Raw genomic sequence first — 18,366 nt, forward strand, 5'->3', positions numbered from 1 at the left:
GTTGGCACTTTTAAGATTCATTTATTCTTGGGAAATAGAGGATATATGTAATTCTACCAAGTGTAATTCATAAGATTTCCCTTATGTCAAGGGAAATCCTAACATAAAGTTACAGTAGGGATTTAACATTTTTAAGTTGCATTGCTCAAAGATGAGGATGTACCTAAAGTTATAAGCTTTAGCCCAAAACCTGGACGAGCTTTCCTCACTTAAGCCGAGATGGTCATAAGACTGTCATAGGTCGCCCTGGCAGCGTTACAGAGCAGGCAGTAAATAGAAACACTAAACATAAAACTTAATTTTCTCAATTGTTTCTGTTCATGCTAGCATTAGCACCACATCTCAGCTCGTGTCTCAGTGTAAGTTTGTATTGTGTGATTATAATGAATGCTGGTCATCTTCAAAGACCAGCATCCATTATTGTGTAGCATTGTTTTAAATAAAAATAATAGACTCTCTGTTTTGTTTTATATTAAAGTGTGTTAGCGCTACAGCACAGATAGCTTATGGAGGAAGCTAGAAAAGTCACAAATTATTACCACCACGAGATTAATTTATTAATTGTTAATGACTTGTGACTGGTTCTAGCCGCATGCACATGGCAAATAATTATTATAGTCATTGTGTTCATAGTCTTTCACACTGACGTGGCTTTGATATTAATCATTATCTGCCATTCTAAATATTTTTTATAGAAGTATTATTTTCTGTTTAAAGAGGAAGCTAAGCACCAAGAAATCTGAGAAAAATGTTCTTTTTCCTGCCAGTGTGGATTAATTTACCTTTTATTAAACCAAATATTCTTTTTGATTTTTTCGCAGTTAGCTTTCTGGTTTAGAAAGCTAAAATATCTCACAAACCATTGACTAGTTTGGTCAAAACATTAAAAAACGAGAACCGCCTCAGCTTTCAATGACAAAAAAAATCAAAGCAATCTTTATAACCTTATGAATTGACTGAAAGTTTACAGGGTTCTCATTCAATGTGTGTGCATGAGCAGAAGGGTTCGCTTCCTCGTTTTTATGTCGTGCACCAAAACATTAAGACTTCTAAGACGATCTCGGTGAGCATTTGCCTCATTGCCTTTTAAATTAATGCATGTCCATCGCAGTGTAACACAGGATGCAGCCCAGTGAAGATGCAGTGGCCTCTGCAATGACTGTGATGAATTAGATGCACTCTGGTTATTGTATTTTTACAATAGCATAATGAGGATGAAACCACGGAGCGGTGGAGTAGGTTGAAAGTCATTTTTTGAGAGCTGAAGTGCAGATAATACACTCTTTATTTTGCCGTTTATGACATTAGAGGGTAATTGGGATGGCGCCTGTCCAGTGAAGAGACACTGTACATAACTAACGTCCTCATCTGTGCATGTTTCAATCATGAGTAAAGCGAATGACTCACACTTTGCCAGCTTTTTTGGGTCTGTTTATCTGGTTGAGATCAGATGATGGGTGAGAGTCTTCCACTGTAAGCTGAGAAGTATATTTCTCTTCTATAATTGCTTGTGTAGGTGTCATTCTTCCCCGCTTTGTTTTGTCTCTGATCCTACATAAGGTGCTAGCAGGCACTGATCGCACAACAGCAGTGGGCCAAAATCAAAGATGAGAAGATTGCACTTGACAAGCAGCAGTCTGAGGCGGATCTTCCCGTTCTTTTGCAGAAACCAAGCAAAGCACCATCAAAACTCTCTAAAGGAATTATTGCCAGGAAACATGATTTACAGTGAAGGCAAAATGTGCTTGAAGTAATCTTGTGCAAAAAAATCTGTTTTTATTTTCTTTATCAACGTACTCAGGTGCTGAGAGCATTAACTGCGTCGGAGCGCACCTTGTTCTTTGCGATTAATTCAATTGAGTGGCTGTAATTTAAAAGCTTCGAGGGCTCTGCGTCAATCTACTGAACCAGCTGAAAAAAACTAATGTAATGAATCAATCATCGGGTTGTCTCTGTCAGAAACCTTTAAGCGACAGGTTAGGCCCTCCAGGGGATCGGAGGAGTGTGGATGCAGCAAGCGGCCGTGTGATTTGAGGCAGAAAAGACGCAGAAAGACATCAAGCTGGTGTGGGAAGTACATCAGGGGAAGGGATTGGCTGACTGAAGATGACATCGTTTATTGGGATGAACAGATGCAACTAGCATATATAGGTGATGTGCCAGGAGCTCCAGCGTCCTTCACTCCCCACCCCGCTTCACCCACCTTCATCAAGCAGTGATGAAAGGTCGTCCAAGCATTTAGCAGCACACCACATCTGATGTGTTTGTAGCACCAGTAATGTAGACAGAAGGCACAACCTGATGTCGTCAGGAGGCAGAAACAAGCGAAACGAGACCAATTTAAAGGAAACAGGCATTTTAAGCAAATATTTATAAGCATTCTTACCAGGAGATGTGTGAAAGTTTGGCATTATCAGGGTCAAATTAGTCATCTGCTTTTTAGGGAACACATTTCCACTTTTACACAATTCCCAGTACGGTACCGTTAAACATTTTCCAATGTGGAAAATGAGTTTATATGTTACAAAAGACATAAATCTGCTGAAAGTCATTTTTTTCTGCCCATGAACCCATTTGCAGTTAACCAAGAACAATCTGCTCCCCTCTATTTCCAGCCTTTATGCACTTCTTGTTTATTGTTCACTCCATAAGTCTGGTCTTTTTAGAAGAGGACTTTTAGGAGAAGAAAGGCATCACTGAATGCAAGCCCAGAAGTCCTGTTAATAGTTTTTCTCAAGAATAGCATAGCAAAGATGTGGGAGAAGGCTTTTTTGTTAGGTGAGAGGTAAACTGAACTTTTTGACTACATGCAAAAATGCAATGTGTGGGAAAAAAAAACCAAAAAATTAATCACTCTGAAAATTTCCCTCTGTTCAGTGAAACATGGTGGTGGTAGCATCATGCTGAAAGAAAAAGAAAGGTTCGCAGACACAACCCATATTGCAAAGAGACATGGGTAAAAACATTGATCTCTGGTTGTGTAAAGATATTATTAGAGATGTAAAACAAGTTCGTGCAGCTGTAGTTAGTTCTTATATGACTCAGGAAATTAAATGGATTTTTGCAATGTGATTTTTTTAAATTAATTAATTAGCCATGAATAATTTTGAAACCTCTTGTAACATAATAAGGTGAAGCTCTTTCATCACTCTGCAAATGAAACGAATCCTCATGAATAAGTGTTTGTGGAGAGCGGTTGCTTCTTAAACTGAGAAATACTGTTACTAAGCAGAAAAAAATATTTGAAAAGACGTAAAATAAAAATAATAAATTGACATGAAGGCATTGCAAGCTTCAATAACCGTGTTCAGCTTAATGAAGCTCTTCTTTCCGCATCCTGTCTCCACTTCGTCACTCATCTCTGCTTCAGCTGCGTTTGCAGATGCGGTGACGTCATGTTGGTGATGCGCCGATGTTTTTCTGCATACATTAGCTCCTCTGCAGCCCTTTGCTCCACAGGCTGCATCTTTCTGCTAAATTTGTCTATTTTTATATCTACTCACCCTACTTTTGGCTTTTCATCAACGGGTTTTGCACTTTTGAATCATATGCTGAATAAATTAAGTAACCTCGAATCTCTTCATTTAACAGTTTCACTTAGCTTGCGAACACTGACCTCTGTGTGCGACATAAGCTGCTTAGTGCATCCTGCCTCAACATCTAAATCTGCTTTTTGTTGTAAGATCCTTCAACATTCCTAATCTTTGAAAATGCCTCTCCAGTTTCTCTGCAGTAAGTTTGCTTTTAATATTTTCTAAAAATTCCTCTCATCACTTTAAGTGCCTTAACTTTTCCAGGATATTTTCTGTTAATATTGATCTCAAATTGCAAAGTAAACTAAGTTTTTTTGCCACTTCTTCCATTTTAATGGCAATTTTTACACTCTGCAGGCAGAGACGTCATTTGCCTTATTAGTTCTTTTGAAAATAAAAACGGAAATAATATATGTCAGATGGGCTAAAGGTTGCCTTTGTTGTCTCGCCCCGTAGAGACAGCAATTTACATTACCTTTCATGAGTCCCTGCAATTAAAATTACAGTGCTGCTTTCAAAAAAACTCACTAAGTGCTTGACTGGGAGATTTTATGTTCTCATGCTAGAGCCTCTAAAAAACCCTACAAAATTAATATTGGATCATTATATTAGAGTACCTGCTAATTATTGTTCCAACTTACTAATGCCTGGTTAATTATATTTTAAAACTTTTTATATATATACATATGTGTTTTTACAAAATTAGTGTTTTAATTGCTACTTAAATTGATCAAGATGCAGCATGCATACATTCAGTGATCAATAGTAGAAGTTTTTATATAGAATAAAACAACTTGTAATTTGATTAGTGAGCAGCATTTTGTAATTAGATTGTTTTTTCCCCTCTCATTGCCTCCTGATGTGTTCGGCTCACTGGGCCGTACACATCACTCCCACAGAGGCGACAGTCCACTCAGATGGGCTTCCCCAAGCTCCTTGACCCCTTTCAGCATCGCAGAGCATGAATTTCATTACCTGCACTTATGTAAATGTTAATTAGATGAGGGAATTGGAAACTGGCAACACCGATCTTTTATTCCTCAACAAGCTGGAAGTCATCATCCCCTCTGTGATTTTCAAGTTTTGCAAACCGCACAAGAGTTGGGAGCTTTTTAAGAGGAAAGAAATCTCTTTAATTTAATGCTCGCTGAAAAGTGCATCCCAACAATGCATTACATGTTAGTCACATTTATTTTCTCTTTTATTAAATACACAATGCCTTCGAAAAGTATATTACTGAATCCTCCTCACGTTTTATCATTTACAACCACAAAGCTCACTAAATTTTACTGGGATTTTATGTAGCATACCAACACAAAGTGGTTCAAAATTGTAATGCAGAAAAAAAGATATATGGTTTCATGCCTTCATCTGACTAATCTGATTAATAAACAGGGCATCTGTATGTAATTTAATCTTGGTATAAACATATAATTGAGTTACTTTGTAAATCTGGTATAAATTTTACACTCTAGATGTGAAAAGCATCTCCTCAGAGACTTTTCCATACAAGTATGTTGAAATGTTTTTTTTTTTTTTTTTTTTACATATTGACTTTAGTGGGCTGGATGCAAATGCTTTTCAGATTTTCATTTAGAAAGTTGCTTCAAAATCATGTTTCGTTTTTTTTTTTTTTACTTTTGCTGTGCTACTTAGCATTGGTCCATCACCCAAAATACAGAATGGAAGACAACTAAAGATGTAATTCCCAACATGAGTTGCAAAACAGTTAGTTTTCTAGGATTTAAAGCTGTAGGAATAGATAAAACATGACAAAAATTTGAAAACTGTGTTTTCATTTTATGAGTCAAACTTTTTCCACCCTGTTTCTTCTGCATTGACTCAATAGCTTTTTAGCGTATCGTGTAACAGCCAGCCATCTATAATGAAGTTGGTGTGAATTTTATACGTCTAAATGCACCGCTGGTGCAGAACAGTTTGTTCACATATGCTGCCAGATAGTTACTTACACATAACACGTTAGCTTCGCTAAAGAATCCCAGGGTTAAAATATAACTTAAAACAGAAATATTTAAACCCTCCTTACACAACCCTGGATACTTTTTAGATCAATATTTCTCCTCCTTCTTGTACAAAGATCTCTTTCTCTGCGAGGGCTTTAACGGCGCCTTCAAAAACACAAACAAATCAATGCAGCACAAGCAGGAAGCCCTCACATGGACAAGCTATGGTTGGTTAAGCAGTCTGGGTTTCAAGATTATCCCAAAACAACTGCTGCGCATGTTTCCTTTGACATTATTTGCCAGTTCCAGTCAGTCATTATCTTTTTCAGCCCACTTTTTAAAGGAACCAGAGACACAGTCAGTCTTTTTGACAATGTCTTGCAGATGTATTCACAACCCCTGGAACTGGGTCACATTTTTGCCACGTTACAACCACCAACCTTGGAGTACTTTATTGGGAACCAGCGACATGGTATTCAAAAGGGGTACAAATCTGAAAAGTGTGGCATGCTTTTGTATTTACCTCCTGAAGGGTCAACCTTGCTTAGAGTAAAAAGAACAAAATGGAAAGTCTTTACTCTCTTGTTGTTTGTTTTCTACCAAAACAAAACAAAACAGTCTGTCTGTTTACTTGATTTGATTTTATGTATTTAACTTTAATGATACTTTTGACTTGATGATTTGGCCCAAGTAACAAAAAGTTTGGACACCAAATTGCTCCACTTCATCTCTATGCAAATGTTTGAGGCTGCTTTCCTTCTGGAAGCAAACTGAAGTCCTCTGCACCCTCTTCCAAGTTTCCATCCAAGACTGGAGAAACACATTCCCACAGCATCATGCAGCCACCACCATGTTTCACTGAGAGGATAGTGCTTTCCCTCACAAAAGGTGTCTTGATTGTTGGCCAAAAGAGTGAACTTGTGTTTTTTTTTTCTGTACAGATCTGGCAACTCTTCAAAAAAAAAAAAACGGGCCAGATTTTTTCTGTTTCTTATGGCGTCCCATTGTTTTTCTTTTTTTGTCGGTTTTATCTCCTAAAATCCAAACAGAATACGTCAAAGTTTGCCGTCACACCATTAAAAAAAAAACTTTTAAGTGATGTGAATCCTTTTTGCAAGGCAAACTGCCTGACTGAGCTTTGCAGCATGACAAACATCCGCAGGGTGGACAGTGCTCACTGTAACCTGGTTAGGCAATGACTTCCAAACAGTGCAGATGGAGCAGGAGCCCAACCAACCACAAGTAGAGACTGTAGCCTGAGGTGTTTCACACAAATGCATCAGGAAGCTACTTTGTTGCGCTACTTTTCCCTGGCTTCAACAAAACGTAAAGAATCGTGAAACGATCCGCTGCAAGTTTGAAATCTTGTGAAATTGACTCGTCTTGTTTTATTTTGAAGTAGCTGTGGGTTTTCGCTCCACATAACTCTCTGCCAAGAGGGAAAATGAAACAGGTGTAAATTACCCAAAAAATAACTCGGAGAATTAACACAACCGCTTTGACTTTTGCTTTATTTGTTGAAGTGTAAAATAAACCTTGGGGGAGCCGCCGAGTAGATTGTCGGGGCGATCAAAGTCGAGTGTTGTGACTTTTCCTCACTTCTTCCTGGTGGATCCGAAATGGGAGCAGAACAGCAGGAGAGGCACCTTCTGAAACGTCACGTCCTACCTGGCAGACGTGCGCAGGATGAGACCCAGTAAAACGGGGAGTGCTTTTTAAAGACCGATTCAAGCCTTTTTGAGATTCTGTATCAGTCTGAAATTGTGTTATCCGCTGGAAGAAATGCTGCCTTTGAAGGATAAAGGTGTTGGAAATCTGCTTTGCACGCCGAGATCCAAAGCTCCAAAAGAAAGGCCTATTGACAGCCACTGCTTGAAGGGCCGATTTTGAGCTTCTTACGCCTGGTTCCTCTCCTTTGTCCACAACTTTCGAAATACTTCCTGAAAGGCCTCCCTCCTATACAGCGGATCTTTGAGTGTAAGAAGGTCACAACCTGCATTTCTCTGGAGAATGACTGACAGAGGAGCAGGATCCACTCAGCGACTTCACACAAGTCAGCATATTCGAGGCACACGACCACTTACCTTTAATGGTTTCTCTCTGCTAATGCGCCTTGTTCATGCAGGTCACTTGCTATTGTGATTTTCTAAGACACCTGGGAGTCGTCTCGCACGGCGAAGCAAAGCATAAATCGCAATTTTAACAGCAGAGACGCTTAAACTTAAGTCCCAACGGGATCTAAAGGAACACTGAGTGTTTTTCACCTGGATTCTTTTATAAGACTCCAATGCACTCTGGGGGAAAGCGAGGAGATGAGATCTGCACATCAAAGCAGCCACTCTCAGAGAAATGTGACCCGGATTATTTATATCGTAGGAACATCCCCAATGAGATCAAGACGCAGTTCGGCCTCTGTCAAGCTCCAAGTGAGGACAAGTGGGAGGAACGCTGCTTGCAATCACAAGCTGTTGCGGGGAGTCAAGGCAGCGGGGGCAAGCGGTGCGTGAGCAACATTTAATCAGAAACGTTTTCTGGAGAACAAAGCAAACGGTCTGTCAAATTTCTCTTTGAGGGACACACGAAGAAGAGTTCAGATCATCCTGGTTGCGGACTCGCTGTTCCGTCGTGAATCGGATCGTGATCCAGGGACGCTTAGCATGCCGGTGACACTGCGAGAAATGTGTGACAGTGGCCCTGAGGGCGAGTGGAGCAAGGTGACTTCTGCCCTTTAGCTAATGAGGAGTTTCCGTCTGCCTTGTTCAGCCCCGTTGACTGATCTGTGAGTTGTTCTGCTGAACGGCAGGGGAACAAAGTTACTTCCCCCCTCATAGATCTCTTCAAAATCTATTCAGGGTGCATGAAGTGCTCTACATCAGATGGAAACCGGTGCTTCAGTCAATGAAAGCCAAACAGTGCAAAAGCATTTCCTGCTGGAGACGGCAAGTGTAATCATCTGTGAATTTTATTATTTATTTTATTTTATTTCTTTTTTTTGGGCACACATTCCCGGCTAAGTTTAGGTCTGGGGTTTGAGTTTTCCAGCAGACTTTGTTCCTCACATGTCCACATTTTAAAGTTCAAAGTTGTCCTGGATTGTAAATTTAAAAAAGAAAACGCACAACTAAATTTATTGTATATCTTTTACTTTTACCTTTTCAACAAGGTGTGGTTACTTTTCAAAGTTCACCCAAGCTGCTTTGTTCAAATTAAATATCTTCACAAGCTCTGATTGACTCTCAATGAGCCTCAGGTAAAAAAAATAATAATAATTAAAAAAATAGATTTACCTAATACTAAATAAATCCTTAAGCATATTATGTTGTTTCCCCTCTCTCAAATATTCTTTAAAGGGAATCCCACATCCTCCCTGAAGGGAAATTTCACTCATGGGATTAGTGACTTTCCACTTTCATTAAGCTGCTGCTTGGTCTCATTATGCACCAATGTGCATCTACAGACTAATTAACAGCAGATCAATAGGGGCCCTGGATGCTCCTTGCACAAGGGGCCCAGTCCTCAGACAAACCAGCCCTCATTATTGAAGCCTTCAAAGAGGATTTCTCAGGATCTACCGGAGGGACCAGATGACACATCAACCTGCAGGCTTAGCGAAAGTTTGAGAGTTTCCCTGTTCTTCTTGCCTTTTTCTCTCTGTGTGCACATATAAGGCTGATGATTGTATAAGGAAAACAAATATTTATTTCGAGTAAGTACAAGATTATGTATTATTTATGCACTTGTCCTGATACATCTGTTGCAAATGTACCAGCATTTCAGAAAACCACATGAGGCCATCGGACATCAGGTGGTTGTGCAATGGTCTGGGGCCACGTTGCCTCTCCAGAACCTGGATGTCTTGGCATAATTAATTGAACCATTGAATCCTGCTCTCTATCAGGAAATCCTAAAGATGAATGTCCGGCTGTCAGCTCACTACCTCACACTGATGCAAACTTGGGTTTTGCAGAATGACAAAACTCCAAAGCACACAGGAAGCCCACAGAGTGAAAATTTTAGAGTGGCATAGTCAAAGTTTGGACCTAAATCCAATTAAGATTTTGTGGTGAAATCCTAAAACATGCAGTCCATGCTTAAAAACCCTGCAAGGTGGCTGAATTACAACAATTATCAGAATAAAACGGGACAACATTCCTGCTTACAGATACAAAACATTCACTGCAACTATCGGAAACACCCAACAGCAACCGTTTGCATTATTTAAATGCTGAAGCACTAAACTGATGTCTTCATTTATGTCCTGTATGTTCCTGTACTTTGATAATGCCTGCACATCTTTTTTCTTTTTTTTTCCCCAGGTTCCGGAGCTGTGATAAACTTTATTACAGGATTGCCGTAGGTGTCGTTGTGAGAGATTAAATTACCTGAATTATTAATATCCCAGCCCCTACCACACATCTTGCATTGTGCATGGGTTTCTCCCAAAGATCCGGAGCCATAACGACTATTTTTATCCTCGTCTTCTCTAATTTGGAGGAGGAAGGGCAGCGACGTGGGGCGGTGGGGGGGGAGGCTCTATAACAATTGGTCTGCATGGCGACTGGTGGCTCGGAGACGTCGATGTTATTATTTTGGGCTCCAATAATCACATTCATCGCCACTCTTGCCATGTGAATGCTAACACTCTGCCGGACACAGAGATAAGGTCACAACTGATGTTCGGCTTGGAGATTCGAGGAGGAAAAGCGTAATTAGTGGCCCAAAGCCCCGGGTGTGATTAAGTGAGGTCTATAAGGTCCTCAGTGACGCGGACAGATATCGTCACCCAATTTAAACATGGTCCTCTTGTTAGCCAGCCGCCCTCGTCTGGTGGTGTCATCTCTCTCTGGCTTTTTTATCCAGGGTGAATTCAGCTAAGCAGGATTAGTTCTCCGCGGTTTTTCTTGTAGGAACGGATGCACGGCAACACCCCGGATGAAGTTCAGTGTGAGCCGTGATCGTAGAGTGAAGATGTTCTCCAGAGCTTTAGAGGATAAGGCTCATAACGAGTCCATTTTTATGATATTTTACGGCTTTCAACAAGCAAGCACATGCAGCTGTTAGATTAGCTCGATTCAGCGTGAGGAGTTCAAAGTTCTTTGTATCGTTATTTACTTAAAAGTAGCTCATTTGAACTGAGGACAATTTTCAGTGCAGTAAAAGAAAGATGTTAGTGTCTTGCGAAAGCACTCACATCACCATTTGCGACTGTAAGTCACTGTATTTCAATGCTACTTTATGTCCTGTAACATCAAAAGGAGCATAGCTTTCTAAAGTGGAAGGAAAATGATGCATCTTTAAAAACCATTCACAAAAGTCTGAGAGGTGCATGTCCATATGTGGCCTTGTGGTCTTGAATTGTAGAGCCACTTTGCGCTTCTTCTCTCAGGGTTTGTTTCTACCAAGCTTGCAGATCTCAAGACTGACATTTTTATCCATTCTGTTTTGCAAAATTGCTCTTTCGGAGTCAGCCTGGATTGAGTTCGCCACAGGTTGTCGGTTGTGTTCAGACCTTTCTTGTGTTTCTTAAATCAAATGCCTCATTCGCGGCTCTGGCTGGGTGTTTAGGGTCATTGTCCTACAGGAAAGTGAATCTCCACCCCAGACTCCAGTCTATTGCAGTTTCTAACAAGTTTGTTTTTTCATAATAGTCCCATAAGACCTCCTCTCGTTCTTTCTATTCACTCTGATCTTCCAGAGAGATGCATCCCTACATCATCATGATGTTTTGAGAGTTACATGTTCATGACGATGACTGCGTCTTCCACACAGACCAGTGAGTTCCTTTTTGGTCTTATTTCATGAGACCTCCTTCCATTTGACTCCAGCGCATCGTCTATGACTTGTGGTCAAATTTGTGACACACTGCAAACTGAACTTCTTTCTTTTCCATTTGTGAACTGCATGACTAACACTTGACCTGTATTCACCTTGGCTGCTTCTCTGATTCATTCTCTCCAGTTTTGGGCATACAACCCTGTCCAGTTATGTTTGGATACGCTTTCCATTTTCAGATGATGGGTTGAAAGTGTCCAAAACATGGGAAACCCTGGTTCAAACTTCTTAACAACTTGACATGTCTGCTGTTTTCCATGTTCTTCATGTTGTGGTTATTCACTAACGTTCTCTAATAAACCTTGAAGGCCTTCGCAGAACAGCATGTACTGTATGTGGACTCTATTTACTAATTAGGGGACATCTGAACGCAGTTAGTTGAATGGAAAAAAACAGAAATAAAGAGACCGAAAGGAGAAAGGAAACCTGAACAATAAACAGAGATGCTAATTTAATGAAGCGAATCCAAAACACAAACAATCAGAATCGCTGAACCAACACAAGGAGCAAACTGAAATGGCAAGAAATAAGAAAAAGAAAACATTAAAGAAATGATCAAAGGAGACAACAACTCCTTTGACAACATGACTTTTTAACAAAAGATCATGACAAAAATGTGGAAAAGTTCAAGGTGCATGCACAGTTTTCCAAGGCTGTGAAGTTGTCAAATTTTAATACTCAGAGATAGAAAAGGAAAATTCTTGTTATATTTGGCAAGTAAAGCATGGAAAGAGTTTTAGCAAGCAAGTGCTTCATTGTCCTTTACTGTGAAATTGAAGTTTGGCTTGCAAGTAAATGTACTTTTTCCTTTTCCACCAACTATAATAGGAAATTGGGAACATATTCGTTGACTGTGGGAGCTTTGGGAACCTCGCATAGTTGTTAAGTGGGAGGTTTCTGGGAAGCATCGTCTTCACTGACAGGATGTTTGTTTTAGTTTTGGTTTGCTTTTATTTTGACGACCACTGAATAAAGTTTATTTGGGTGAATATTAAATGTCTCTTTATGTATGGGTTGCCTTCTGATTGACTGACAACCTGTCCAGGATGTACCCAGCTAGTGATGGTTTGAAAAAAATTTAAAAATTAAACCGGTGCCAGAGCAGAATCGGGGAAACAGAGACGGAACAAGATCTGGCTCTCAATAGGCTGACAGGAGGCCAGGACAGACAGAGGAATGAGGAGGATCTGGCATGCTGCAAGTGAAAAGGAGACTAATTACCAAAGTAATGAATGACAAACACTGGACAGGTGTAACGATTAGCAAGCAAGGACCTGCAGCACAGAGGGAGGGGAGCAAAAGACAAAACTAACAGAAAGGAAATCCGGGACCAGATTACAGAATCAAGAGGAGAACAGAAAAACGGCAGCACTCATCATGAATAATGATTACACAAAAACTTACAGAGTTCACAGTTCAACGTCTTTGCCCCGTTTTTGACAGCTCTCAGGCAGATAATCGTTAGAGACTGCAGAGCTGAAAGGCACATTAATTTTATTATGTATTTTTCCCTCCAGTTGTCTTTTTTTCTGGATTTTAAATGTCATTTTCCTGTTTCGAAAGAAGCTTAGCATCTTTTAAAAATGTGTCCTTAGCCAAATTCATTTATTGACCACCTTTAGTTCTTGTCTGGGTGCTAATGTTGTGCTTTTCTTGTCTTGTCTGTCACTTCCATGTGTTCACAGCTCAAAATCAGCACCTGTGATATTTATATAAACTCTGACTACAGAATTATAAATGGAGAAAGCATTCACACATCTGAAGATATATCCCTCCATGCAGCCAAAGGATAACCTGAAGCAAGTGCAATCTAGGAAACAGGACTTGATCGCTATCATCCATCTCCATTGTGAAAGATTCTCTGCCGTGAAGCAGAATGACTGAGATATAAATAAAGTCGGTAAGCCGCTTTGCACATTTATGGTTTTTATGAATGAATACAACTGGTGAATGGTTCACCAAGCAGGGACAAACCCCTAACAGGATCAGTGGTTTGCTATATTCAGAGGGCTGCAGAGCCCGTTCCAGCTGCACCTTGTGGCACATTACATCAAAAACATCCACAGATTAAACATTACATTTTTCCACTTTCATGCAATGCCTTTGATTTGGATTTGAAGCTACAATGCCTGTTGTTTGCAAACAAAATGTGAGTGCTACAGCAGTTACCGGCAGATAACAGGACTCCCGTTTTACATGGGTGGAAAAATAAAAGAAATGCAGCCATGCAAAAACTAGCTTGAGGCTTGAAACTTTCTTCCCATTTCCAAAAGTTGACCTGTTAGCATCAAAGAGGAGCTGAGAGCGCCGCGGGCCCACACACAGAGGAGCAAAATAATCTCATCAGCACCATCCTGGCATAAATCAGACATGATTAGCTGCTGACAGTTTGCTTGTGTATTTTTAGTTGTTCCCTTATTACATAAAATTGTTTGACCTACTTGGCTTGAGGACAGAGAAAGTATTTTTATGCATTTTGTCAAGAGGAATACATATCTGTCTCTTATCTTCACAAACACCTTGTGTTATTGGAAGTTATATCTTAATGTGTCACAGATGCATAAAATGAAAGTTTTATGGACTTTTGAAAGCGTTGTGGTGAAAATGTATGTAAAACTAGAATTAAATGCCCTGCAGATCTACACTTTAGCAACAACACCTGGCAACAAGAGGAAATTTGATTTACTTCACTGTCTGCCCGACTGTCCGTCTCACAATAATTTAAGTGGGCGGAGGCATGGATTGTATCAGAGCAGGAAGATGGGAATGATGGGTGACGATGCTGTCTAATCTGTAGGATCAATAAGTCATTTAAATTGACCCTGTCTGACAACCTAAAACCATGTTTATGAAACCCACCGGACAACTCACCCGTCATATTTTGATATTGTTGAATGAAAATGATTTATAGTCGGAGCATTTTGACCAACCCGCTTCTGCTCTAACTTTACAGAAACACTAATATTTTGTATTGTGTCTAATCAATTCTTGCTTTCTAAAGTTTTGACATTTTTCTGAGGTGAGTGGGCCAAAATGAATTTACAGTGATGTTTAATACTCACTGCCACTGTTTGCAGAAGTTGCCATTAAGGATGGTGGTTATTAGGTTCACTCTTTCACATCAGGTCAGGTTGTTTTGGATAGCTTTGCTCCTTAGTAAATGAAAGTAGCCTCTTTTCCAGATACACAGTTTGTCTTTGTCATTCAAGACTGAAGAAAGTGCACACCGTAAATAAAATGGTTAAGAAGTCAAATGTTTTTTAATAGCACTTTAAATGTATTTCCATGGTAAATATCACAACAAAAGCCAGTTTTGTTCCTCCTGCCTCTGCTTCCTGTTTCCATACCACTCAGTGTCCCATCCTGAACAGAGTTTAGTTGGCTGACAGTTGAGGTCAGAGCCTTTATTGATCTGAAGTTGGGACAGAAATATCATTTGGCAAAGAGCAGCACCTCACAGATACCTGCTGCTTCCACTCTGACAGATCAGAGAATTAACTTGATCATCCACTTCGAAGGGAATGCTTGTTAACAATGGCTTCGCCTTTCATTTAAAACTCCAAAAGAGGCTAGAATGTAAACCTGCACCCCTTGTTGTGAGCAAGCGTTACCCAGTCTTGTGAAGCCAGGAGACGGCAGGGGTAATGTTTGCAGATGACTGAGCAGGAAACAGAGCTCTCATCTCCTGGAAGCGCCGCCCTTCTCCGTCCAGTTCAGCCCTACCCCCAAAAACCTGGCCGGCTGCCTGGACCCAGCATGGCATGGAGAGTCCTTGAGATATCATTCCAACAACATTATGTCCAAGTGTGTGTGTGTGTGTGTGTGTGTATAGGAGAGAGGGGGTCTGACCATGCAAGCAGAAGCATTGCGTATGTGTTCGTGTGAGGGTGTGCTGAAGTGGCTCCATGCTGGACGCTGGACGCAGGCAGAGCGCGGTCGAGCTTGGTGATGTGGGAAGTTGCAGAGGTCGTCCCTCAGTTTGGTAATCTGCAGCACAGTGGAGGCATTTTTTTTTACATTGATGTCATCACTTACACCCTATGATCTTTTGAGTCATGGTCTCCACCAAGCTGCAGTAGGTCACAATTTTGTCAAAACAAAAACGAGTATTTGATTAGCAAAGCTTTTATCCTCCTCCTCAGTTTCCGCTTGAGGTCCTTTAAGGCCTTACTCATTGTGTAAAGTGTAGAGTTAGTATAGAAAGTGTGTGATAATTTGAAGTTCGATCCATGTGACAACTTTGTCTTTCAAACTTATCATTGCAAATTTGCTCCTCTGAAGTTTCCACTTTCACATCCAACTTCAAAGTTATCATTAGGATTTTATGAGACAGATGTACATAAAGTAGAGTATATTGTTAAATGGAAAGAAACTTAAAAATTGACCAACTAGCCCAATCAAGAACCAAGGGGCTAGAATAAAATGTTCAGAACAAAAAATACAAACAAATTAATTAAAATACCCTAAATAACAAGGGGGAAAAAACTAGCACAAAGTGGTTCAGTAAAGGCACTCAAAAAGCTTGGTTAATAGGTATACTGTGGAAATGGTTATGGGTAATTTCACGTTGGCCCATAAGACGGTACATAATCCTTTAGGAATTCCTAAAGTGAGTAATTTGCTTTCCCAGATTTGTTAGGATAAAATTATCACACCAAATAAACAGATTTTCCTAAATGAAAACATTTCTTGAAAAGGTGATAATTGGCAAATAACAGTCTCATATGTGCAAGACAACTGGTCCAAGAAGAACCACTCCAATAAATCCACAAAATGTGAAGCATCAGAAATGAGAAGGAGTCCATGCTTGTCCAGACATTTACCGGTTCTTATCCAGACCACTCAGCGGTTGCTTAGGATCTTTGCAGCTGCTCCAGCTCCTTGGGTGTCTTGGCTTCTTCTCTGATTAATGTTCTCCAGTTTAGGTGGACAATCATGTTTCGCAGTTGATTGGATTTATACTTGTTCAAACTACTCTCTCAGAATAACTACTGAATTTAAAGACTTTACTCCATAGGAATCTATCCATCTGTCCAGTCACTTCAAGCTATTGATAAGGCAAAGCGTGTTGTGGTGAGTGAATATATTCATCTGCATAGATTATCAAGAGATAAAGTCACCTGATCATCGGGTCATTGCTGTAATTTTTGAGTAGAATATTAACCAAATTGTGTTTTTTAAAACTCCTTTAAGTTGGCCATTTGAGCTTGGCTCCTACCTTTTATGGAGATCAAATTACAGGGGCAACAAAAGCATGAAAACCCTCTGCTGAAATAATTCGTACTTAATGCTACACAATGCAAATCATCTGTCAAGCTCAGAGCTCTACAGTACAATCTTTGCAGCTGCTCCAGCTCCTTGGGTGTCTTTGCTTCTTCTCTGATTAATGTTCTCCAGGTTAGGTGGAGAACATAAATCAGAGAATGTTCTGACTAATGTAATGTAATGTTCTGATTGATTGTAAAGAGACAATGTTTCTTGGATTGTCAAAATGACTCTACAATCCGAAGAGCCATTTTTTTCAGGTTCCATATTCATAGCATGACCACTGTCAAAATATGTGCCATAAATTTAAAATAGAAACATGCATTTATTGTTGTGAGCTAAAGAAATGTATTTAGCTTTTAGACATTTTGTTTAGAATATGAAAGATTAAAATCCTGTATTTGGCTATCTTTATGACATTCTGTGCTCTAAGGATGAAAACCCTTTTTTCAGTTTTTCTAAAGTTCCCAACCCAAACCCAACTCTGTCCAATGTAAGTAAATATTTACCTACAAAAGGGTTGTTCTAAACCCAAACTTTTGGATCTACCTGTGTCATGTGGTGCCGTGCTATTGTGCTGATGAGGCTCTCAGGATTTCCACAACTCAACGCGCTGCCTGAAGACATCCTGTGAAGATGATGCACTGCTGCTGCTGCTCTGCAAAAGTGCTGTACCACCTTCTGTGTTTGCCGTCATTGTGCCACCAAAGTAGATTTTCTCGCCTAATAATAGAACAGCTTTTTCTTCCTCTCCGTTTCATCTTGTTCTTATTCTTCTTTATTTATTGTGTGGTTTAAATAAAAGAATTTTGTGGGTTAATAATCTGCAGACAAAATTAATGACGAATCGCTTCCTTTTTGGATTTTCTATCTTTGGAGATGTTACAAAAACATGGATTATATTTTCTCGACTAGGTTTAAATTCAGAAAATGTATTTATTGATCTCCACTCCTACAACTAGAAAAAAAATAATAATCTTGCTATGGGTAACAATTGTAAGCTTTCTTACAACATCCCAATGTTTTGTCATTACAAGCGTTGTTGCTCTATAATTTACTTTCTTCTCCCCAAAGGAGCCAAAACAACCAATTATCTTTAACATAATTAAGATTTGGTTTCAGTTTGAAAACAATACAGTAGAGAGCAAGCTTCAGTCTACACATCAATCCTAGACAATGGCTTTCTCCAAACTAATGCTTTTTTTGTTTTTGTTTGTGTTTTTTTTGGGGGGGTGACGATTCTATTTTCCTTCCCTTTTCATCCCTTTCAGCTTAACAGCTTTTGGGAGTTGTCATCTCAAATCAGTACTTCAGTGACATCCACAGCCTGATGTGCTGCTCCTCCATATGTTGCCAGTGCTTCAAAAAGCTCCTCGCATCAACAGACAAAGCCAGGAGAATATAAATGAACTTACACTAGGCAGTGCAGCAGCAAGTGTCTTTAAAAGGCTGGTTATAAACATGGGAATTAGTTATTTTATGCAGCCTGTTTATCGTTCCTGAACAATTAGCAACACAGTTTATATCAAGAGTTCAGTGCGTCTTTAACTTTATAGCGATTTTGATCTCGTCTTCAGGTGTCCCGCATCTTTTAGATGTGAATCTGCCTCAACACACCCGAATTAAAAAGTGTGGTTGTTTCCAACCCCATATCAACTTTTTCTCCTTCCATTCTTTTGTTCCTTTATTTGCTCCAATCTTGAGTGAATAAAGATTGGACTTCCTTTGTTTGTTCTTTCCTGATTTTTTTCCCTTCTTTCATCCATCTCTTC

The sequence above is a fragment of the Poeciliopsis prolifica genome, unplaced genomic scaffold (genome assembly GCF_027474105.1).
Source record: "Poeciliopsis prolifica strain line A6 unplaced genomic scaffold, Auburn_PproV2 SCAFFOLD012, whole genome shotgun sequence".
In the NCBI taxonomy this organism is placed as follows: domain Eukaryota; kingdom Metazoa; phylum Chordata; class Actinopteri; order Cyprinodontiformes; family Poeciliidae; genus Poeciliopsis; species Poeciliopsis prolifica.